Source organism: Neovison vison, chromosome 6 (assembly GCF_020171115.1).
Source record: "Neovison vison isolate M4711 chromosome 6, ASM_NN_V1, whole genome shotgun sequence".
NCBI classification, from domain to species: Eukaryota; Metazoa; Chordata; class Mammalia; order Carnivora; family Mustelidae; genus Neogale; species Neogale vison.
In genome coordinates this window covers 158473921-158498597 of record NC_058096.1, presented here as the reverse complement: position 1 = coordinate 158498597, position 24677 = coordinate 158473921, and positions in this window count along the sequence as shown.

The following is a 24677-nucleotide window of genomic DNA, read 5'->3' as shown; positions in this document are numbered from 1 at the left end:
TTCTGAACACCTACAAACTCAACAGGAGATCAAAGAGAAGAGAAGCTATTCTAGGAACAGAAAAGTAACCACTTACTGGAAGGTAGGGTGTGTGGAGAAGTGAATCCGAGGCGATATACGAAGATAGACCACGGGGGAGGAGCCAGCTCTTGGCAAGTGATAGAGCAGCAGAGAACAAAATTGGAAATTTTAAAAGTCTGCTCCACTGAGGGACATCATTCCAGAGGCTAAGCAGGGGGTAGAGCCCTCACTGGGACAATGTGGTCTCACGATCCTCAGGGTCACAGAAAGACCAGGGGTGTCTGAGTGTGTCAGGGCTCCCAGGTATCACAGGGGGAAGCCAACTGCAGAGACAGAGCCGAGGATTTGTTCTCAGCTCAGGGTTACCTTAAACAGTGATCTAAGGCACAGTCAGACCACTGCTCTTCGAGTAGGGACCTCACAAGTTACAGATCCGGGGAGACTCACCTTCCTCCCCAGGAGAAGTGGCACAGGAGCATGCTGCAGGAACCGGCTGAGTTTAGAGACTCCAAATGGGGCATACACCAGAGATAGAACTGCTCAGTCACAGGCTGGAAGAGCACAGAGTGCAGACAGAGACCAGGGAGAAGGGAATGACTGACTGCTTTTCTCTGAGGACACACTGAGGGGTGGGGCCCTGAGCTCTCAGCTGCTCTGGCGCTGGAGATTGTGAGGCTGCCATTTTCATTCTCTTCCTCTGAATCTCTATGGAAGCATTCAGGGAACAAAATCTCCCAAGAGCGAACCCAAGCAGATTACTTGGCCTGGCCACTGGCAAGGGCAGTGCAATTCCACCTCAGGCAAAGACACTTGAGAATCCCTGCAACAGGCCCCTCCCCCAGAAGATCAACAAGAACATCCAGCCAATATCAAGTTCATGGATCAATGAGAACTGCAGAACTCCAAAGCTGGGGGAAGGCAACACATAGAATTCATGGCTTTTTTCTCATGATCCTTTACTCTTCCAAAGTTAAATTTTTTTTAATTTTATTTTCTGTATGGTGCATAAACACTGAATCTTGGAACACTTAAAAAATAAAATTGAATTTTTTTAAAAAATCTAAAATTTGAAAAAAAAATTTATTTTCTTCTTATCCTATTTTTTATTTCCTCTTTCTCATTTTAACCTTTTTTTAACTATTTTATCTTAACAATACTTTTTTAAAAAATCTTTTTTAATTTTCATTGTTATAGTCATATTCTATCCTTACATTGTATTTAATTTTATTTTTTTATTTATTTTATTTCTTTTCAGTGTTCCAGAATCTACATATTGTTTATGCACCCCACCCAGTGCTCCATGCAATACATGTCCTCCATAATACCCACTACCAGGCTCACCCAACCCCTCACCCCCCTCTCCTCCAAAACCCTCAATTTGTTTCTTAGAGTCCACAGTCTCTCAAGGTTCATCTCTCCCTCCAATTTCTCCCAAATCACTTCTCTCCATCTCCCAATGTCCTCTGTGTTATTCCTTATGCTCCACAAGTAAGCAAAACCATATGATAATTGACTCTCTCTGCTTGACTTATTTCACTCAGCATAATCTCTTCCAGTCCCTTCCATGTTGATACAAAAATTGGGTATTCAACCTTTCTGTTGGAGGCATAATACTCTATGGTACATGGACCATACCTTCTTTATCCATTCGTCCATTGAAGGGCATCTTGGTTCTTTCCACAGTCTTTCCACAATAACCTTGTTTTTTTGTATACATATAGGTTTTTCTTTCTTTCTTTTTTTTACGATTTTATTATTTATTTGACAGAGAGGCAGAAAGAGAGTGAACACAAGTGGGGGTGGAGGGGTGGGAGAGGGAGAAGCAGGCTTCCCGCTGAGCAGGGAGCCCAATGTGGGGCTCAATCCCAGGACCTGTGATCATGACCTGAGCTGAAGGCAGACACTTAACCAAATGAGCCACCCACGTACCCTTAGGTTATATATATATATATATATATATATATATATCCTCCTTTCTTAATCTCCCTGGTTGTAGGTCTCTTCTGATTTGGTTATTGTATATATTTTCTGGGGTCTTTGTAACCCTTTTAGTATTTTGTTCTCTCATTCATCCATTCTTATCTGGATAAAATGATAAGGTAGAAAAACTCACCTCAAAAAGAAAGAACAAGAGGGAGCTCTGATGGCTAGGGACCTAATCAATACGGACATTAGTAAGATGTCAGAACTCAAGTTCAGAATGATGATTATCAAGGTGCTAACAAGGCTTGAAAAAAGTGTGGAAAATACTAGAAAATCCCTTACTGGAGAATTAAAATCCCTTTCTAGAGAAATAAAAGAACTAAAATCTAAGCAAGTAAATCAAAAAAGTTTTTAATGAGGTGCAATCAAAAATGAAGGCTCTTACTGCTAGGATAAATGAGGCAAAAAAAGAATTAGTGATACAGAAGACCAAATGATGGACAATAAAGAATCTGAGAGGGAAAAAAGAGAGATAAACAACTACAGGACCATGAGAGGAGAATTTAAGAGATTAAGTGATACCATAAGATGAAACAATATTAGAATAATTGGGATCCCAGAAGAAGAAAGAGAGAGGGGGAAGAAGTTATATTGGAGCAAATTATAGCAGAGAATTTCCCTAATTTGGCAAAGGAAATAAGCATCAAACTCCAGGAGGCACAGAGAATGCCCCTCAAAATCAATAAAAGTAGGTTCACACCCCATCATCTAATAATAAAACTTACAACTCTCTGTAACAAAGACAAAATCCTGAAAATAGCTCAGGACAAGATGTCTGTAACATACAATGGTAGAAATATTAGATTGGCAGAAGACCTATCCACAGAGACCTGGCAGGCCAGAAAGGACTGGAATGATATATTCAGGACACTAAATGGGAAAAATATGCAGCCATGAATACTATATCCAGCTATGCTGTCATTGAAAATAGGAAAGATAAAAAGCTTCCAGGACAAACAAAAACTAAAAGAATTTGCAAACACCAAACCAGCCCTATAGGAGATATTGAAAGGGGTCCTCTAAGCAAAGAGAGAGCCTGAAAGTGAAAGAACAGAAAGGAACAGAGACAATATACAGTAACAGTCACCTTACAGACATACAATGGCACGAAGTTCATCTATTTCAATAGTTATCCTGAATGTAAATGGGCTAATGCCCCAATCTAAAGACATAGGATATCAGAATGGATTAAAAAAAAATAAGATCCATCAATATGCTGTCTGCAAGAAAATCATTTTAGACCCAAAGATACCTCCAGATTGAAAGTGAAAAGCAATTTACTGTGCTAATGGACATCAAAAGAAAACTGGGCTGGCAATCCTTATATAAGATAAATTAGATTTTAAGCCAAAGACTATAATAAGAGATGAGAAAGAACACTATATCATGCTTAAAGGGTCTGTCCAACAAGAAGATCTAACAATTTTAAGTGTCAATGCCCCTAACATGGGAGCGACCAATTATGTAAACCAATTAATAACAAAATCAAAGAAACACATCAACAATAATATAATAATAGTAGGGGACTTTAACACCTCCCCTACTGAAGTGTACATATCATTTAAGCAAAAGATCAACAACGAAATAAAGGCTTTAATGACACACCAGACCAGATGGACATCACAGATATATTCAGAACATTCCATCCCAGAGCAACAGAACACACATTCTTCTCTAGTGCGCATGGAACATTCTCCAGGATAGATCACATCTGGGTCACAAATCAGGTCTCAACCAGTACCAAAAGATTGGGATCATTCCTTGCATTTTTTCAGACCGCAGTGGTTTGAAACTAGAACTCAGCTACAAGAGGAAAGTTAGAAAAAACTTAAATACATGGAGGCTGAAAAGCATCCTATTAAAGAATGAATGAGTCAACCAGGAAATTGAAGAATTTTAAAAAGTCATGGAAACAAATGAAAATGAAAACACAACTGTTCAAAATCTTTGGGACACAGCAAAGGCAGTCCTGAGAGGAAAGAATATAGCAGTACAAGCCTTTCTCAAGAAACAAGAAAGGTCTCAAGTATACAACCTAACCCTACACCTAAAGGAGCTGGAGAAAAAAACAGCAAAGAAAGCCTAAACCCACCAGGAGAAGAGAAATAATAAAGATCAGAGAAGAAATCAATGAAATAGAAACCCAAAGAATGGTAGAAGAAATTAATGAAACTGGGAGCTTGTTCTTTGAAAGAAATAATAGGATTGATAAACCTCTAGCCAGACTTAACAAAAAGAAAAGAGAAAGGACTCAAATTAATAAAATCATGAATAAAAGGGAGCAATCACAACCAACACTAATGAAATGTAAACAATTATAGGAACATATTATGAGCAAATTTGACAATCTGGAAGAAATGGATGCATTCCTAGAGACATATAAACTACCACAACTGAACCAGGAAGAAATAGAAAACCTGAACAGACCCATAACCAGTAAAGAGATTGAAGCAGTCATCAAAAAATCTCCCAACAAACAAGAGCCCAGGGCCAGATGACTTCCCAGGGGGAATTCTACCAAACGTTTAAAGAAGAATTAATACCTATTCTCCTGCAACTGTTCCAAAAAACAAATGGAAGGAAAACTTCCAAAATCACTTTATGAGACAAGCATTAATCCCAAAACCAGATAAAGACCCTATCAAAAAGGAGAATTACAGACCAAATATCTTTGATGAACATGGATGCAAAAATGCTCACCAACTACTAGCCACTATGATCCAACGGTACATTGAAAGGATTATTCACCACAACCAAGTGGGATTTATTCCTGGGCTGCAAGGTTGCTTCAACATCTGCAAATCAATCAATGTGATACAGTACATTAATAAAAGAAGGAACAAGAACTATATGATACTCTCAATAAATGCTGAAAAAGCATTTGACAAAATACAGTATCCTTTCTTGATCAAAACTCTTCCCAGTTTAGGGATAGAGGGAACATTCCTCAATATCATCAAAGCCATTTTTGAAAAATGCACAGTGAATATCATTCTCAATGGGAAAAAAATGAGAGCTTTACCCTAAGGTCAGGAACACAGCAGGGCTATCCACTCTCACCACTACTATTCAACATAGTACTTGAAGTCCTAGCCTCAGCAATCAGACAATAAAAAGAAATAAAAGGCAACCAAATCAGCAAAGAAGTCAAACGCTAACTCTTTGCAGATGATATGGTACTTTATGTGGAAAACCCAAAAGACTCCACTCCAAAACTGCTAGAACTCATACAGGAATTCAGTAAAGTGTCAGGATATAAAATCAATGCACAGAAATAGGTTGCATTTCTGTACACCAACAGCAAGACAAAAGAAAGAGAAATTAAGGAGTCGATCCCATTTACAATTGCACCCAAAATCATAAGATACCTAGGAATAAACCTAACCAAGGAGGCAAAGATCTGTACTCAGAAAACTAGAAAGTCCTCACTAAAGAATTGAGCAAAACACAAAGAAATGGAAAAACTTTCCATGTTCATGGATTGGAAGAACAAATATTGTGAAAATGTTTATGCTACCTAAAGCAATCTATAATTTAATGCAATCCCTATCAAAATACCATCAATTTTATTCAAAGAAATGGAAAAAATGAAACAAGATGGGACCAGGGAGGGAGTCAAACCATAAGAGACTCTTAATCTCACAAAACAAACTGAGGAGTGCTGGGGTGTATGGGGGGAGGGATAGGGAGGCTGTTATATGAACATTGGGGAGGGTGTGTGCTATGGTGAGTGCTGTGAAAAGTGTAAGTCTGATGATTCACAGACCTGTACCCCAAGGCAAATAATACATTATATGTTAATAATATAAAAGTAAAAAAAATTTTTGAAAAAGACAGGGTGGGAACCCTACTATGAGAAGATAGTTTCGCATAAGCGCATATTTTATTACCCAGCTGATACAAGCTGATTGTTTCATCACCTGATCAACACTGAATGAACTAAAAGAGGAAGAACAATGAGAATCAGGTGTTGAAGCAGAAGTCTGAGAGATCTGAGGGAGTCTGGGACTTGAGCTGATACAATCACTTGTTCTGTCCCAACTTGAGCTGATACTATCACTTGTTCTGTCCCAACTCCAATATGAGAATGAAGGAGAACAGGGAGCCCTGACAGCTGAGTGAGGCAGAAGCTCTGTCTCCTCCCAGCTCTTGGAACTAAATTCTCTTTCTCCTTCCTTTCCCCTCCTAGCTCCTGGCCAAAAAAAATATTGACTGAGATACTTACTGCATGCTGGGCAGCGTGCAGGCAGGATGTTGGGGATTTAGAGGTGCAGTAGATCTGTGCATCTCTCCAAGTGCTCTGAGCCCAGACCAGCAGCCACAAAGGGGAATGACAATGAGAGGTTGGGTTTTTTTTTTTCCAATTTATTTATTTTCAGAAAAACAGTATTCATTATTTTTTCACCACACCCAGTGCTCCATGCAAGCCGTGCCCTCTATAATACCCACCAATAGAGCTTCCCTATGACCCTGCAATTGCATTCCTGGGTATTTACCCCAAAGATACAGATGTCGTGAAAAGAAGGGCCATATGTACCCCAATGTTTATAGCAGCAATGGCCACAGTCGCCAAACTATGGAAAGAACCAAGATGCCCTTCAACGGATGAATGGATAAGGAAGATGTGGTCCATATACACTATGGAGTATTATGCCTCCATCAGAAAGGATGAATACCCAACTTTTGTAGCAACATGGACGGGACTGGAAGAGATTATGCTGAGTGAAATAAGTCAAGCAGAGAAAGTCAATTATCATATGGTTTCACTTATTTGTGGAGCATAACAAATAGCATGGAGGACAAGGGGCGTTAGAGAGGAGTAGGGAATTTGGGTGAATTGGAAGGGGAGGTGAACCATGAGAGACTATGGACTCTGAAAAACAGTCTGAGGGGTTTGAAGTGGCGGGGGGGGTGGGAGGACAATGAGAGTTCTGAAGGGGAAGTCTGTCTTGGGGTGGGGATGCCTAAAGGCTAAGGAACCTACATTCCACACAAAGCAAGGGTAGGGCTTAAACAAACAAAAACTAGAGAGGGCTACCTAGGTAAATGTGGACATGTTTAAGATGTATTTGTCTGGGGAATGGGCAGAGGAGGGCTATAAAAAAAGTTACAGAGGAAGGGGAAGCAAAGAAGCCCTTTAAATTTGAGGGTTAGGCTTAAGGTAATGCAGAGCCAGTGAAGTTGTCCATGCAGTGCAGAGAAGTGTCTTATACATGATGTGGTAGAGTACATTTTGGGGAGCCAATTTTTTTATACCTCCCTACATCCACACCCTTCCCATACAACTTTGCAATTTCCTCATGTGAGCATGAGTGAGTGTATTTCCCTATCCCGTGACTTTGAGATCAGCTATAAAACTTGCTTTGCCAATAAAATCTTAGGAGATGAGACAAAGTCACCTTTTGCAGAAGGCCCTCCCTCTTGAACTTCTGCCCTTGCAAGAAAAAGATATGCACTGGATGGTTTGGTCCAGAGAAGATGAGGCACACTCTCTGAGACCCACAGACTTGAGTGAGAGAGGGAATTTCTCCAGCTGTCACAGTCAAAGCCGAATGGCTCAGCCATGCCCCACTTTGATCAGACAACCTCCAGCCAACGGATGATGCATAAGCAAGTCAGGCTGAGATCAAGAGAGGCATAGAGCTGACCCACAGATACCGTATAAATGCTTTTTGTTCTATGCCACTGGGATGTGTTTGTGATTGCTTGTTACACAGTAATAGATGACTGATGCTCTCACCATGATTCCCTCCCCCCCAAAATTCAGGGAATTTTGTCAAAACTAGTCAATTCATGGACAATCATAGGCACCTGAGAAGCTAAAGGTAGGGATTATGTCTCTCCTCATCTCATGGAAAGAAGGGCAGGACAGTGCTGGCAATAGCTATGAAAACGGCATGGCTCTAGGTAAGATAATAGTCACACATATGTATTTGACCTGTATTTGACCCAGCCTAACTCCCTAAACTAGAGGAAGGAAGCAATGCTTTTTCCAAGAGATTAGGAGCATTCTAGAAGATTCTGAGAAACTTTCAACCAATCCTGGGAGTTGGTAAAAAAAAAAAAAATGCTCTAGAAAAGTAAACATTCTAAGTCCCAAAACTTTAGACTCTCTTACACACACACACACACACACAAACCCCTTTCAAACCTAAATATGTGTAAGGTTTTGCAGTATACAGGGATCAAAACACATTCTCATCATATGAAGAGAGTTCCCTTTATAACAGATCTATCTTCTTCAACATATGAAAACTCATGTTTTGGAACCTATATCCAGGAGTAAGTCTTGGGCACATTTAACACTATGATTTTAAAGTGTTGGCTGACCCTTAACTATTTTAGAAGGTTAAAATGTTAGAGGCCTCACAACTGTCAACAACTCTGTTATTAGGAGGGGAAAAAATTGTACAATTTAAACATTTCAGCCTGAGATCTTATCTCCTTTTCAGGACAGCTGGTTCTAAGCAAGCTTGGACAAGGTAGTCATAAGCATTCATTGCCTTCCCTAAGCCAGGAATCAGGGCTGTTAGCTGTTGAAAGAGAGAGACAGTTGTCCCCAGAACTGACATTCAAACCCTAACATACCTGTTCTCTCTCACAGATGGAGATTTGGGCAGAAATGAACCCAGACTGCTTTGTACCTTCAAGTGTGGCCACAGCCCCCAGCTGGCTCCACACGCATGAGAGACTGTTACCCCAGCCCACCACGTGTGAGAGACTGCTTCCCAGCTGACACTGCTCAGCGTGCATGCCGTTGATCCAAGAAGAGATGATTTCCCCAAGAGCCTCCCATAGAATGAATCAGGACCTTTCAAAGTAGCAATTCGACAAGGCTCTTCTCACCCTTAGGAGGTTTTTATTCTTTTAAGGCATATATAGAAACATGGACCTTATCCGAGTATGAAAGGGTTCTTTTTGAATGTTTGTACAGAGTGTGTGAGCAAGCTCCTCCCACAGCTGCCCCCCAGCCTTTGGTGCACCGGAATCTGAACCTTTCCCCATTAACAGCCCTGCCCTCTGACCACCGCCCCCAAACAAGCCTTGACTCATTCTTCCCCTGGCCCTTGCTCAAGCTCCAGCCCCTGTCTGGGTCTGTCCATCCACACTCCCTCTCACCCTGACATCCGGGATGGGGCAAACCTAAGTCAGGGAGTCCTAGGTAAGGACTGGGGCAGGGCTGCACACTTTAGAGCTTATCCATGAAGCTTTTCATTGCCAGGAGCAAGAACAGCTTGTTACAGTGACACAATCCTTATCTTGTCTGACAGAAATATCCCATTTTGAGAGACTAAACCTAGCAGGGCAGAAAATGAGAAAGATACCAAACCCAGATTGTCAAGGAAAGCATTCATCAGAAGCCAGTACAACACAGATCCCTCAGGTACCAGGTCAGGAAGCAGGAGCCAGATCCAGGCATGGTTGCACTTTGTTAAACTGAGGTCATTCCCTGATCAGAGCCAGGCTGACTCCTCAAGCCCAATACAGTGCCCTGGGGACAAGGACAGATTCCAAGATAATCTGCCTCACCTGGGAGTGACGCTGCTCACAGCGCCATCTGGTGGCTTCTTGGTGACATGCCAGCCTGCAGAGCCTAAAGACCCCAGCAAAATCTCAACCAGAAGGGTTCAGAAAAGTCAAAACTTCACCCTGCCTGTAGCTCTTTCTCCCACCTCCTCATTCTTGTTTAATCATCAAGATTTACTCGGTTCTTAAAATGAACACGGTGAGAAAAAGAACTCTGCCAAACCTCAGTTCCATTTGAAACAAAGCAATTTTATTTCAAATAAAATTTGAAATTTTATTTGCTTCGCTGGGATGTATTAGACATCCGGTCACCAAGACCGGTGCTGGAATGTTCCAGCCCACTTGGAGTGAAGTGTTTTTTCCCACTTGTCCTCCCTTTCCATGCCTTTGCAAAGGCAGGAGATGAGGACGAAAGAGTCTTCCATGGCTGTCCCCCTGGGATTGCACGGTCTGCTTCCTCTTTGAATGTGATCTTCTTCAAGTGCTGTCCTCAAGCCAGAAGGAAGATCTATAGCCACCAAATGATTTAGTGGCCAGTGGCACAACATAGAGGCCTCTTTTTACCTTTTCCAGTCTTCTTTCAAGTACATCAGAGCAAACCTCCCCTTATAATTAATACTCATCCCAATGTGAAAACACCATGAGGAGACAATATCCAGCTCTCCCCAAAAACCTTGCTGCAAACACGAGAAGATGGTGGGATTACCGAGCAGTAATGCCACCAAAGACAGATGCCTCAGCTAGCATTATAGTGTTGTCAGGGTGTGTTCTTCCAGCTGAACCGGCCACAGGAAGTGAGTGCTTTCAGGTAAAAACACGCACTTAATCCCTGCCATGATGATCCTGATCATCCCAGATGTATCACAGCAATGAAGGGGATACAGAACTCTCTGGAGAGTGAGCCAGAGAGCATGATGCTTGAGCATCATAAGCAAAACAGGCCATTGGAATAAAGTAAACATTGGCAAGATACTTTTTTGAGATATGAGCCTATGGTTTTCTCATGCAATTTTAATCTCCTTGGATTTCATGCAAGTAGCCTTTGTAATTCTTCCCTTCAGGGTATTTTTTACAGAGCAAGATACAGATGGGACTTGAGGTCAGAAGCTTGTCTTTCTCCTGCCCTCTATAATGGCTCCCTGATAAATACTAGGTGTCCCAGGTATAGGGTGGAGAGAGAGAAGCCTATGCTGGCAAGGAGAGAGTCCAGGACAGGGCTGGGAATATCTATGAGTCCCACATCTATGATGCTGGGAATGTCTGAGTCATGAGGACAGCACTTTGAGGCAGGTGGGGAATGAGGGGGTCACAAGACCTCAAAAGGATACTAGTGTGGGGAATGCTAGGCCCAAGGACCCAAAGCTCAAAGCTTCACCAAAGATTCTCCACATTCTGAGCTGAACCTATGCAGCCCCAACAGACTGAGACAATGGGTATGTCTCAGCATTAATCAGTGCAGACCTGTGACTTATGACTGGAAAGGTCTCCCCTTGGCTTTACCATTGTGAGTGGCCCCAGGACCCTGGCACAACCTCAAGCTGGAGAGGAGCCTATAGTAACACTAGAAGTGAAATTTCCAGGTGATCCTCCCTGCACACCTGAGTTCAAGACTCAGAGTCACACCACTCCAAACGTATTGGCAGGAAGAGACGCTGCAGGAACCTGACACTAGAGTTACAGAGACCCAGAAGGAAACATAAAATGGAGACTGACGGTAAAGACTCAGCAGTATGGAAGTAAAATCCAAGCCTTTACAGCCCAAAGCCACACACAGTGCCCACAGTGGACCTAGACAGGCCTGGTGTTTGACCACATTGGTGAGGGTGACTTCCAGATTGTCAGCAAGGACACACAAATCAGAGCCTGTGATTGGTAGCAATCACTCTTTGTGTGGTCCCCTTGTCTTTTGAGACCTCACTAACACTGGCCAGAGCATCCTTTCCCACAGGCTGCTGGAAGCACAGTGAACTTCTGGGGTGGCACAGCCAGGGCTTCGCCCTCTTAAGAAACTCAGGAGAATGGACAGGATCCCTGGAGAAGTCAGTCTTCCTCCCTTTCCAGACAAGCCTTGAGCCAGCAATTCACTTTCCCTCAGATACAAATTCTATTACTCCATCCTCCATAAGACTTAGCTCTATAGTCAGGTTTGTCCTCAAAAAGCAATTACATGGTTGTCAAAAACCATTAGGCTGAATACTTAACATTGGTGCATTTTATTGTGTGTTAAATAACACTCACCTTAAACCACACACAAATACACACACACACACACAACACACACACACACTCACTTGTTATGGGCATCTGTAAAATCTGGAAACAGACAAATACATATGTCATCAAAGACATCTTCAATCTGTAAAAAGGGATACTTCCATAATTTAGGACCCTCGAGACTTAGATTAGGTTAATGAAGACAGAATATATATAATATTCTCATTCTAGGGGGTGGGTCAGTCATTCTCAACCCTAGGAATTACCTGGGTAGGAGAGAGCAGGTGGGCAGCCCGGGACCTGGTGCTGGCATGGTGGTGTGCACAGAGTTGGGGCTGTGGTGGAGGAAAATACCCTTACGGCTTTTTTAAAAACTCGATTGGGAAGGGAGAGATCTAAGCTCATTACGCACCCACCGTCTTCCCTGGAAGCAAGTTTGTTTCCCCTCCCTAGGCATTAGACATTCAACCGTAAAAGGAGTAAGATGGGTAAGATGATCTCTACATCTTAAATTTTATGATTGATTCTTTATTTAATCTATCTTGCAGCACCCGGGTGACTTGCATTATCAATCATAAAAGATGGAAGTGAGCTACCGTCCCTAAGAAGATGCCGCTATTCCAAGTCTCCGAATGGAAAACCTCGGCCACACAGCAACTTGAAAATGTAGGGCCTTCTGATGGCCACGCCTCTTAAGACAAATGAAGACATTGGATTTCCGTGCTCCTAAAGGTAAGATCACCACAACTTCATTTTTATCGGCTCCTTAGACTGGTTGAGGACCAGAGCAGACCCACGCCGTTGCCTTAGCACTACGACGAAGCCACCAGCCTACAGGCGTCGGGCTGTGGAGTAGACCAGAGCTGAGTCGCTGACTGCCTGTGTCTAAAGAGGGTCCGAATGTATCCTAGCAAACCCTCCGCCGCTAGCGCTAGAGCCCCGGCTGCCTTTATAGCCTAGAAAAAAATAGAATGCAGCCCAGCGACCAAACCACAGCCCCGTCAGCAGCCTGTGCTGCATTAGGGGTAACCTTGGCCCAGATAAGTTCATTGCAGACACGGTGTTTTTAAAAGATGAAGAAACAACAAGCCTACTGCAATGCAACCGCGGCAAATTCTATCCAAAGCAGACCCAGGAACGCAGCGCTGCAGACCCCAGCGTGATTCCAAAAGTCAAGAGCACCACCTGCTGCCCAGACTGCGGAAAGGCTGGTTTGTCCGTCAACCTTTCTCTTCAGCAACCTCAAACGGAAGGTGCCTTCAGCTCAAACTGGGGGAGCCTGCTCAGTCTCCGAAGTTCTCTCCAAGATCTGTGAGCTGTTTGTATGCCTTTGTGTTTATGCTGGCCTAAAAAACGCCACACAAACTCAGTCACATGCTGGATCGTTCGACTGATAAAGGAAAGGAAAATCACGCTGGCCTCTATTTTGCATTTGTTAGGATTTCACTGGGAAGTTGTGTCCGGTGCTACTGTTTCTTCTATCTGTGGCATGTTCATGGATCAGAGGAGCGGCGATGGCATTCTCAAGGAGGTACTTCTACTAAGTAAAAGTCAAAGGACTCAGCTTCGAGCTCTATAGCGACTGTAGAAAAATGGGGTGAAAACTGAGTCATCACAGGGGACTTTGGAGGGTAGAAGCCCACCTAACTCCAAACAATCTAAACAGAACAGTAAGGACCATATTGGAACTGCAAAAGGCAACTTAGTGGAAATAAAACATCAACTATCCGATCTAACTGATATAAATTACGAGGCAGTTTTACCTGAAGCTAATTTGTAATTTTGTTTTGCTTGTATGATGGAGTATGAATTATAAGGATAAGAAATGTATACCTGGTATTGTTTGAAATATTTGTTAAATTAGGGACACCTGGGTGGCTCAGTGGGTTAAGCCTCTGCGTTCAGCTCAGGTCATGATCTCAGGGTCTTAGGATCAAGCCCCACATCAGGCTCCCTGCTCAGTGAGGAGCCTGCTTCTCCCTCTTCCTCTGTGCTCTCTCCCTCTTTCTGGCTCTCTCTCACTCTCGTTCTCTCAAGTAAATAAAATCTTCTTAAAAATGTTCGTTAAATTATATAGAATTATTTACTTCTGACTCCTTCTAACTGCTCTCCTTATTTCTATCCCTCCCCCTCCAATACACACATACACTCATATTCAGTGTTAATTGTTGAATGCATGGAAAAATTATGTCAACACACAGCATTCGCTAGAAATTTCTCCCTCTAAAAGGGACCCCATATATGACTCAGCATTAATCAGGTTTTGCCTGCAGTGGTGGTGTGCTTCATAACAACCCACCCCCAGGTCTCGATGGCTTACAGGGACAGCTATCTGTCTTCCTCACCCACATGTGCTGTGGGTCAGTTAGAGCCCCTCTGGCTCTGCAGGCCAAGTTCAGGTCGGCTCCACATGTCTCTCATCTTTGAATCTGGCATGCTTTTTTTGTGGCCAATGGCAGGGGCACAGAGGCCACACAGAGGCACATTTAAAGCCTCTGTGCCCATCACATCTGCTCCAGTTCTTTCGGTCAAAACAACAGGGTAAGGAAGTGTATTTCTCCCACAGAAGCATAAAGAAGCCAGGATGGGGAGAGGAGGGAAGGTAGGGTTGTGAACAGACCATGCAACCTATTACAGACCCACATTTTAGAAATACTGCCTTTAAGGAAAGGGAGCATTTACATTCCCATTTCTCCCTTTAAAAAAAGAAAATGTGTAGAAACTCCGATCCAAGTGGTAATTGAGTCTCTGCATTGTATTCTCTTTTCTCATTTCTGAAATCTCCACCAGAATAACTTAAACAAACTGAGAACTAAATCACAACCAGTGGCCAGACCTAAAACTTAAAAGCTGAGATTGTGGACCAAGGGCCCTCAGAGAGCTCTGGCCTCACAAGTCACAGACTTGTGAAAGATGAATTCCAGGACCCAAGTTCTCACCCCAGCTCTGAACCAAAGTGGCCGAAGATGGGGGTGAGTGATGTTGTAGTCAGCCAAAAGCAAATCCAACAGGAGTAGCCCTTAGCCTGCTGCCAAGGCCTGAGTGATTGGGGACACAGAGTGACCTCACTTCTCCTCAGAGCTCCCCAACCTGCACTGAGGGTGTGGGTAGCGAGCTGCATGGGACACGGTTCCTGATGAGAATGGCTTTGCCATGGCACTGGGCAGGCTGGCGAGGGGACCCCATATATGATCTAGCAGCTTCCGTCTGCTGATGTGGACATGGAGGAGGAGCACCCCACAGAAAGGAGGGGTTCCCATGGCGAGGTGGCTCCCTCCGTGGAAAGAAAGATCTGCACTGGCTGTCCCCCAGTGTCTGACACCATACAAACAAGACCAGTCTAATCTATGAGAAAGAGCACTTAGAAAAAGACATGAAGGAGGGGAGGTCGGGGAGGGGCGAAACAGGTGAAGGGGACGGGGAGGAACAGGCTTCCTGTTGTGGAATGAATAAGTCACAGGGATGAAAGGCACAAGATAGAGAACCTAGTCAATGGTACTGCAATGGCATTGTATGGGGACAGGTGGGAGCTACCCTAGCAGCGAACACAGGGTAACATACAGACTTGTCAAATCACCACGCCGTATCCCTGAAACTAATGTAGCGTTGTGTGTCAGCTGTACTGCAATTAAAAAAACAAGAAGAGCGGTGCCTGGGTGGCTCAGTTGGTTAAGCGAGTGCCTTCGGCTCGGGTCATGATCCTGGAGTGCCGGGATCAAGCCCAGCATCTGACTCCCTGCTCGGCGGAGAGTCTGCTTCCCTGCGGACAGCCTCCCCCATGCGCTCTCTCTCTCTCTCTTTCTCTCTCTTTCAAATAAATAAATTAAATTTTTAAAAAAGAAGAATCACCCGATGTACAAAATTACAAAATGACTTCACAATGTAGAAGCAGCAGCCCATCGTCATTAAAACATGGTGCTTCTGGCACATGGGTTAACAGGTTAATGAAACTGAATATAGTCTAGACATAGGGATGCAGATACTAATTGAACGCATGAGAAAATTTACTATATAATAAATAAGATATTCATTAATTTTTTTAATGGATAAGTTAAAAAATTGTCTCAGGAAAGCTGGCTAGCCACAGGGGGAGGAAATAAAACTGAACTCCCTACCTAACTTCTTGCACCAAAACAAATTCTGGATGGACGAAATATTTATAGTTTAAATGTTTATGGTGACTAACATAACACAATAAAAATAAAATAAAACAGTCCCTTGGAATGGGATGTCATTTCTAAGAAAATAAATAAATAAGTGTTTAAGAAAAACAGGAAACAGTGTTAATATTTCATCTCGGTGTTGGGAGTGGGGCATGCTCTGTAGGCAACAGCTCAACATCAGAACCCAAAACAGGCAAGACCAGGGAGTGAGACCTTGAGAAGGGCATCACGTTTCCTTGCAAGGGAAGCTTACCAGGGGTGTGCCCCAGAGCACTGGGCAGCAAGCAGGAAATGACGTGGAGGGATAGCACTAGGAATACTGGCTCTCTCCTGCCTCAATTCATGCTTCCCCAGAAGAGGCAGCCCACGTTCCCATGCCACTTGCCACCACCATCACACACACCTGATGGGGCTAGCTAGGGCAACTGACCCAAGCTAGCCAATCAGAATTCCTTTCCCAGGAATTTGGAAACAGATCCCTATGGGTGAGCCAGTTAGCTCCAAGGACACACACTATAAGGTCACGAAGAATCCAAAGCCAGAGCAGGCACAGGATGGCTGTAACTGTGAACGAGCAAGACCCAGACACTGGTGTGAAGCAGGCTGGTGTGCAGGGGAAGGAGAAAGAATGCCCAGCCCCAGGCCCAGCTCAAAGCCCCTGGGCTACCTCTCCATGATGCTGGACAGTCAGTGCAGGTGACCTCCGGTTCTCGTGAGACCTTTTCTGTGGGGTCCCCATGACCGACCTTGCAGTAAGCCCTCTCTCCACCTGACTCACTCGCCCTGCTCGTCGCCCTTGCAGCATCATGATTCCTGATGTAGACGCAGCTTTTATGGATACACAGGCTAGGAAAAGCGCCCTAAGAAGAAAGGAACAAATCAGAGCTAAGGGAGGTGGGGGGAGGAGGGGTCACAGCTGGCTCCATTCTGTTTGAGAGAGATCAGAAGGGACAATGAAGCAGACCTAAGAAAACCAGACGAGTGGAAACAGCGTGCAGTCACTCAGTCCTCAGAAGGTGGCCTGTGTCCCAGAGCTTGGCAACAGAATATACTCAGAAGCTGCAAATGTGGGACAAAACATCCCATGGTGCTTCTGTTATTTTCAAGGGAGTAGGCAAAGCAGAAAAAACAGCAATGTGCAGCCCTTGGATGATTTTTAGGAGGCTGAAAAGCCAGCCAGGCGGCTTGAAAGGAGCTGCCTCCCCGTTACAAAGGCTGGGCTTTGCGATTCCAGGTTTGGGGAGCAGCCCTGCTGACTTTTCATAACCTTCCATTTTTTCCCTGGGATTGGTTTCCACCCCTGAGGGTGAGTGTAAAGAAAGAAGCACAATAAAAGGAATTACCCTCCGGTATTAAGACTCGGTCCCCTCCTCAATCAGAGTGCTTGTGTGGGGGCCTTTGGGCCTTTTGTAAAAACAGAATCAAACGTCACAGATCACATTTTGGAGAATAGAGACTCTTTTTGAAAAGGTGTTTTTTGCTTTTCTTTTTGCTTTTTAATGAGTGCAAAGGTGAAGAGCCACCACAGCTGGGAGAAAACTGTTGAGCTTCAAAAAAATGAAGGAAAGGGAAGGAAGAACCTTTCAGCAGGTGAGGGGCCGCTCTTCTTCCTGTCATGATTTTTCTAGCCAGGGAGGCTTTGTCAAGTGGCCACATCTCCACAGCCAAGAATCTGAGCTGAAAATGGGTTGAATGGCAGCTGCTGCCTGAGGTGGGTGAGGAAGCAGGGGCCTTCCTGGGGGCACACCTGTCCAGGAGCCTCTCCTGGTGATCTGCAGGGCAGGCAGGTGGGCTGGAAGGCGTTCAAGAGCCCCACCCCCACCACTGTGTGGCTGGGCGTGTCCTGGGATATGAATGGATGGTTTGTCCTCTCTGCATTTCCCTCCCTCTTTTCTTCAATTCTAGCTGGCTTTCAAAAGATAGAAAAGATAGAAAAGACAAGTAAACACCAGGATGTACTGGTTTTGTTTCCCAAATCCCATGGCAATCATTAAAGTGAGGCAGGTGAGGCACTGTCCTGCGGGCAAAATTTAAAGACACCCCCCCACACAAGAAACTCAGAAGTCCGGATAGATAATATTTTAATGTAATAGTTAAAAAATAAAATGACTAAGTCAATTTCACCCCAGGCTTAAGTTAAGTAATATTAAGTAGTTAAGTAATATTCAATAAATATCCTTGGTGTTGCTTAAAAAAATTTTTAATACAAAAAAACTCTGATTTGTAAGGTGTACCCTTAGATTTAGGGGCTGAGAGAGATCTTCATTCACCTCGTCCCAATCCCAGCCCTGCCCAGGAGAGTATCTGGAAGACCTATGAAGAGCGTAAGGAGGGAGAAAGGAGCTTACAGAGAGAAAAGGAGAAAGAGTGCCTCCCTCTCCCAAACCATACAAAGAGATCCTTCCCAGCTTGAGGAAAGAGAATCCTACAGGCTCCAGATACCCCAGGGATCCAAGTGGATGCCTTCTCAGGGGTCAGGACCCCAAAGGAGAATAATCAGTGCCACCAGACTATGGACTGTTGTACAAAGGATTCCCAAGCCCTAGAGTGGCAAGGGAGCAGCAGAGAGGTAGGCTGGGACAGAGCATGTGACAGCAGGAACCCATGGGGACTGATCGCTGAAGGCTGCCCCCTCCATGTGGCACTTCCCAAGATCCCAGAACTGGGATCCCATGTGGAACGAATGGCTGAAGTCACTGTCCAGCAGCCAGCAGGATAGGAGTACAGCCAAAATCACTCAAATGACAGAAAATGAAATTGTGCCATAACTGTTGCATACCCGTAGTTTAAAACTAATATTAACAACTGCCATATCCAGACAAGGAAACTGAAGCCAAAAGGTTAATTAAGCAACTTGCATTAAGCTTGGATTTTTTAAAAAAAAGAGAGAGAGAGAGACTGTATGCATCTACATTTGATGGAGAAACATATCAGTTTCAATATATCCATTTAAAAGGACAGCCTTAGGAGCGCCTGGGTGGCTCAGTGGGTTAAAGCCTCTGCCTTCGGCTCAGGTCATGATCCCAGCGTCCTGGGATTGAGCCCCACATCCGGCTCTCTGCTCTGCAGGGAGCCTGCTTCCTCCTCTCTCTCTGCCTGCCTCTCTGCCTACTTGTGGTCACTGTCTGTCAAATAAATAAATAAAATCTTTAAAAAAAAAAAAAAAGATCAGCCTTAGTTTTAGAAAGAATCCTTCTCAAAATATTTCCTGTTTCCAGGGTTACCTCCATGATGCTCCTGCATAAAACTCAATATCAAAGGCCTGGGAAACTTGGTAAAGGCTGGTGAGACAGGAGAGCGATCTAAGTGCAACCTGCCTTCCCCCACCTCCCTCCCGAAATTCTTTTGGGAAGTTGGAGCCGAGAATTTATGTGCGCACTTCCTATCAGATCAGGGGAGGGCCCAAGATCTCTCCAGTGAGATATACTTTCAGATCATGATGAAGCTATTGGCTTTCTGTTGACATAAATTACACGGGTACCACAATAGATGAAGCATCATTTTCTCCGTGCTGCGTTGTTTTTATAACAGCAGCTGGATTTCTCAATGCAATTTTTCTTAAGGTCAAATATTCTTCTCCAAGTATATTCGGCGATACGAAACTTGTCAGAACAAATCTAGATATATCTTTATGTTCTTGTATTATTCACTTCCCAGATCCTATCAGGGAGATAGACAAGGAGGAAAAAATATATACCATTAACAACAAAGGAAATATCTGATGCTACTCAGTATGGTATCTGTGTGAAACAGAAAGAATATAACCTACGGGGAAAAAGAAAAATCTCCACTATTTATTCCAGTAGCGCTGCTTTCTTGAAAACAATTAGAGTTTCACTGCTCTGGGTTTCCAGCTTCTAGGACACCATCACTGTAGGATACACGCTAGGTTTAAGAAGAGCTTTCAAGGGGAAAAGGAAATGATATTCAGTACGCATCAGTTGTAAAATGCACTTGAGCTGAAGAAATGCTACGATATGGGAAAGTGTCTATCTCTGAATGAGGGAAAACAGTTGTGGAGATTCTGTCTCACAGCAACTTAGCTGTTAGTATTTGCCATGAGAGGGATGGCCACAGCGATCCCACACAGACACCAACAGCAAGGTCATACAACGTGGGATTGAGATCCAGCAAAGGGGAAAGGTATGGTTTTCCAGGTTCTCTAGGCAAGATGACATGGAGAGAAGAGCCATGGCTTTCCACAGTTATGGGTTTGGATCCCAACTCTGCCACCTTCCACCTGTGAGACATGGGTCCTCAGTTTCTTCATCAGTAAATCCGAGATTTCTTTTTTCATGCAACAGATATGTATTATGAGCCTAAAATTTTCCAGGCACTGTTCTAGATGATACCCAGGGGAACAAAATGGAGAAGGTCCCCTCCTTCCTGAAGAGTAGGTTCTGGACTCTGGGGTCACTGAAGGAAATGAAACTGAGGGATGGGACAGCATCTCAGGGAGGCAGCTTCTCGAGGAGACAGCCTTTGAGTTGAAACCTCAGAGGGCTGAAGGAAAATCATTCCAGAGAAAGGAAAGAGCCAGGAAGGCTCCACAGGACGCTGACTGGGCTTGAGAAAATGCCACGGGGTTTGTGTGAGGACAGCAGTGCTAGGGATGGGAGAGGAGGGAGAGATGCGATCAGTGAGGGAGGGAGGTCCGCTCAGCTTCTACAGGCCACAGTGAAGATTTGGGGTGCATTCCAAATGGAACTGGAAGTCATTTTAAATGGCGGTGACAAGATTTTTTAAAAATTCCACTCTGGCTCTGATCATTCATGCAAGAGGTGTGGGGTGGGACACTAAAGCCTCTACCATGGGATTATCTGGGATTTGCTGAGAAAATATCAAGGTCCGGGCAGAGTTCCTGGCTCCACATCTGTGCTCCTAAATGACCACTATTAATTATAATATCTATGGAGCCCTTTGAATATCCCCTTCATTCCATTTAATACATTGCATGAAATGACCAGTTTTGGGGCCAGTCTCCCCGACAAGCCAGAGCTCCTTGACAGCGGATCCCAGGCTATATCCATCACGTATGCTCGGGATCTGGTATAGGGACTGATTCATGACAAGCACTCTATCATACTTGCTGAGTTCAGAACTGAATCCACGAATGACTTCTTGATGGAAGGAACCCAAATAGTTTCTGTTCTTCCACCGTGAGTGTTAAGAGATGGAAATTCAGGTTTGCAAAAATGAGTGGCTTAGTAAGGATGGCTGATTCTCCTTAGCAGGCACCTTAGAGGTGCTAGGATGCCAAAATGGCTACAGATTCTTGTCTCCTCAAGATCCTTCCATCAAGTGGTGAAGCCTGTTTCTTTGCCCCTTAAATCTGAGCCAGCTGTGTGAATTGCATCAGCCAATAACTGGAAGCCAGTGGCAGAAGCGACTTCATGCAAGCTCCAAGGCTAAGCCAGAGAGACCTCACAGCTACCAACCCCATGCCTGGATCCCTTCCTCCAACATGTCATCAAGCCCAGGCCGGCCTGCTGGATCGATGGCCATACGGAAGCCGTCTGTCCCAGCCATCCCATCTCCTCTAACCAAGAACAACAAAGCACTGCCTAGATCCGGGCTGCCCCACTGAGCCCAATCCCAAGGAAGGATGGGCATTGGTGGTTAAAACCCCAGCTCCTCTGGCCAGGAGTGGGAGGATTCTAAGGTGTATCCTACACATGGTGTCTCAGAGCCCCCCCACGCCCTCCGCTGCCCTTATTGGGAGCAAGCCTCAATTGTCCACAGCAGTCCTCAGGCATGAACTCCTGCTTGATTGGCTTTTCTCTCCTTCCCAGACTCCCTGTCTTAGTCTCACCACATTTCTCAGGAGAGAGCTCCCTGTCTCGGCCTCTGCTTTGGAGAACGCCATGACCCCAGAACTTTTCCCAGGTGGGTTTAGCTTCCTCATCTCCTGGCCAGAAACCTCCAGTGCCACCTGCTGGAACTTTCCTCCACCCCACAGCCCAGCTACAGGGATGGAGCCCTGATGTTCACACAGGCCCTAAGAGCCTTGCCCATATGCTGGTACTAGTTCTAATCTCCTCCTTAGAAGAAAGGAAACCACAGTTGAGTCTATAAGCCCTCTCTGAGTTACTGATCCCACCAAAGTCACCAGGGTCCACCCACTGAGGAAGCCCTGGACCCAAAGCCATTCTGTGCCCTGGTCCCCTGGAGTTCGCCTCAGTCTGGGCAGCCAGGAATTAGGGGGTCCATTCCAGGTATGCAGGGACGCCATCAAGAGAGTCTGGAAAGACTGGGGAAGGTCTCTGGAAGCAGTGGCCTCCTGCTCATACTAACTGTATAGGAGAAACTCACAATTTCCCAGGAAAGCAGATTGAAAAAGGGTGCTTGTGTTTTGAACTTGCTCAACAGACACATTCCGTGCCATAGGGAGCAAAGGAGAAGGACCAGATGGGAGGTGATGATCTGGTCTGGAGGAATGTATGCCCACATGTGGATGCGTCATGTAGCCAGCTGGATGGACGGTCTGAGCCAAGAGGAGGAGCCTTGGCTAGAGACATACTGGGAGGAGGGAAGGTGAGGATCATCTGCAAATCAATAGCAGGTACAGGTAAAGGGAGAGTGTGGGAGGAAGGAAGAAGGTTTAGGACTGGTCTTGAAGGAACTACAACTATATTTTTTAACAGCTTTATTGAAGTATAAGTGACACACAATAAACAGCACATATTGCAAGTGTATAATTTGATAAGTTTTGACATTTATACACCCACAGATCCATTACTACATTGAAGATAATGAGCATACCCCTCGCCTCCAAAGTTACCTGGTGTTCCTTCGTAACCCCTCCCTCCCTCCTGTCCCCAGGCAACCCCTGATCTGCTCTGTTGCTAGGATTAGTTCTCACTTTCTAGAATTGCAGGTAGATGACATCACACAGAATGTAATCTGCTTTGGTCTGACTTCTTTCCTTCACTCTAATTACTTTTCTTTTCTTTTTTTTTTTTTCTCCTTTCATATTGTCCATGTTGTCGCTTGTATCAAGAGTTTATTCCTTGTTATTGCTGAATTGTATTCATTGTACGGATGCACCACAATTTGTTTGTACATCATCAATGTAAGGACATTCAGACTGCTTCCACTTTTGAGCTACTACAAACATAGCACCTATGAATATCTGTGTATAAGTCTTGGTGTGGACATACACTATAATTTCTCTTGTAAATGCCTAGGGGTGGAATGGCTAGATCATACACTCAGCATTCGGTTAACTTTTAAAGGAACTTCCAAATTGTTCTCCAGAGGGAGGAGATTACTGAACATCCCCACCGGCAATAATCAAGAGTTCCAGTTGCTCCAGCTCCTCACCAACAGTTGGTATGGTCAGTCTTTTCCTTGTAACCATTCTAATAAGTGTCTGGTATCATTTCACCATGGTTTTAATTTGCATTTCCCTAGTGACTAATGATGAAACAACCTTTAGCAACTGGAAGAAGACTGAACCTATCTATACAAGAGACCCGAAGGAGAAGACAGAGATGCAGGAAGAAAGCCAGAAAAACGTGGCATCACAGAGGCCAACAGGAGAAATGGCTCAGAGAGAGTGGTCAAGAGAATCAAATGATGCTAACGTGGACTGGAAATTCTCATTTGGATTTAGTGCCTTTGGTGACATTCTAGTAGTAACTGGTTCCAGCTTCCAGCCTTTCTCCACATTTGCAGAATAGGAGTCCACTGGGCAAGCACCCTCTCCTCTGGTGTGTGGGCTCCAGCTCCCTCCTCAGAGCCCCTGAGGCAAAAACACCAGCTGTTGCCACTTTGCAGCAGTCCCACATTTCCAGAGGGGGTCACAGGATCTGTCTCCTGGGAGGTCCACTGTGACATGGAGATTAGCATGCAGAAGTTTTCTTAGGAACTGGTCTCTGGCTGGTCATCTCTGACAACAGAAAGAAGCAAGACTGGGCGAGGCAGATACTGGGATGTTGAGGCTGGGTTGGCTCTTCGGTGTTGTCCCCCACCGGGGACAAGGAGGTCGAGCCTTCCTTCCCTGCACAGACCAGTCACTGGACACAGCCTGCCGCAGGAAGGAGGTGTGACCCCGGGGGAGGTGACTCTTTTTCAGCTGAAAGTGATGCTTGTAGATAGTTACTGCTGAGGGCTGCTACCCCAGGATCCTCTTCCTTTCATGTTCAAAAGCGATCAGGGTGGCATCCTCAGCATCCACTACAATTGGTTTCTCCTCCAAGTTTCTAGGTTCTAATCACCCAGCCTCTTCCTTTGGCTCCCCAGCTCAGATTGGAAGCCATTTCCTGCCGTTAGAGTTAGCAGATTACTTCGGAGCCCCTGGTGCACTTTTGCAATGTTCCAATGCCCGCTTAAAGAATTCCTTACGCTAAACACTCTCCTCTCACTGTTCCCAGTTTCCTGATGTGCTCCTCTGCCCAGATGACTCCCAAACCATTAGAGAGGAGGGGGTGGAGTGAGAAGCCCACGCTGGTGGGCTGGTTCTGTGTCCCACTGACTGGGTTACATATATAACCCAGAAAGGTCAATTTGGGAAATAGCGGGATTATGTTTTGCTTTCAGTTCATGCATACCCCCGAGTCATCTGAAAAGAGCAACATTTCCATACAGAAATCTGGAATGAATCAGAGAACATGCATCCTCCGTGTGTCTGCCCTGCAGGTAGGAATGTGCCTGAACTCTCTGAGCAACGTGGAGCCTGAGTGTAATCCATTTACGGCACTGCTGACATATTAATGCGCTAAATGACTCCCTGGTGATCGGAAAACGTTAACACAGCCACAGCCTGAG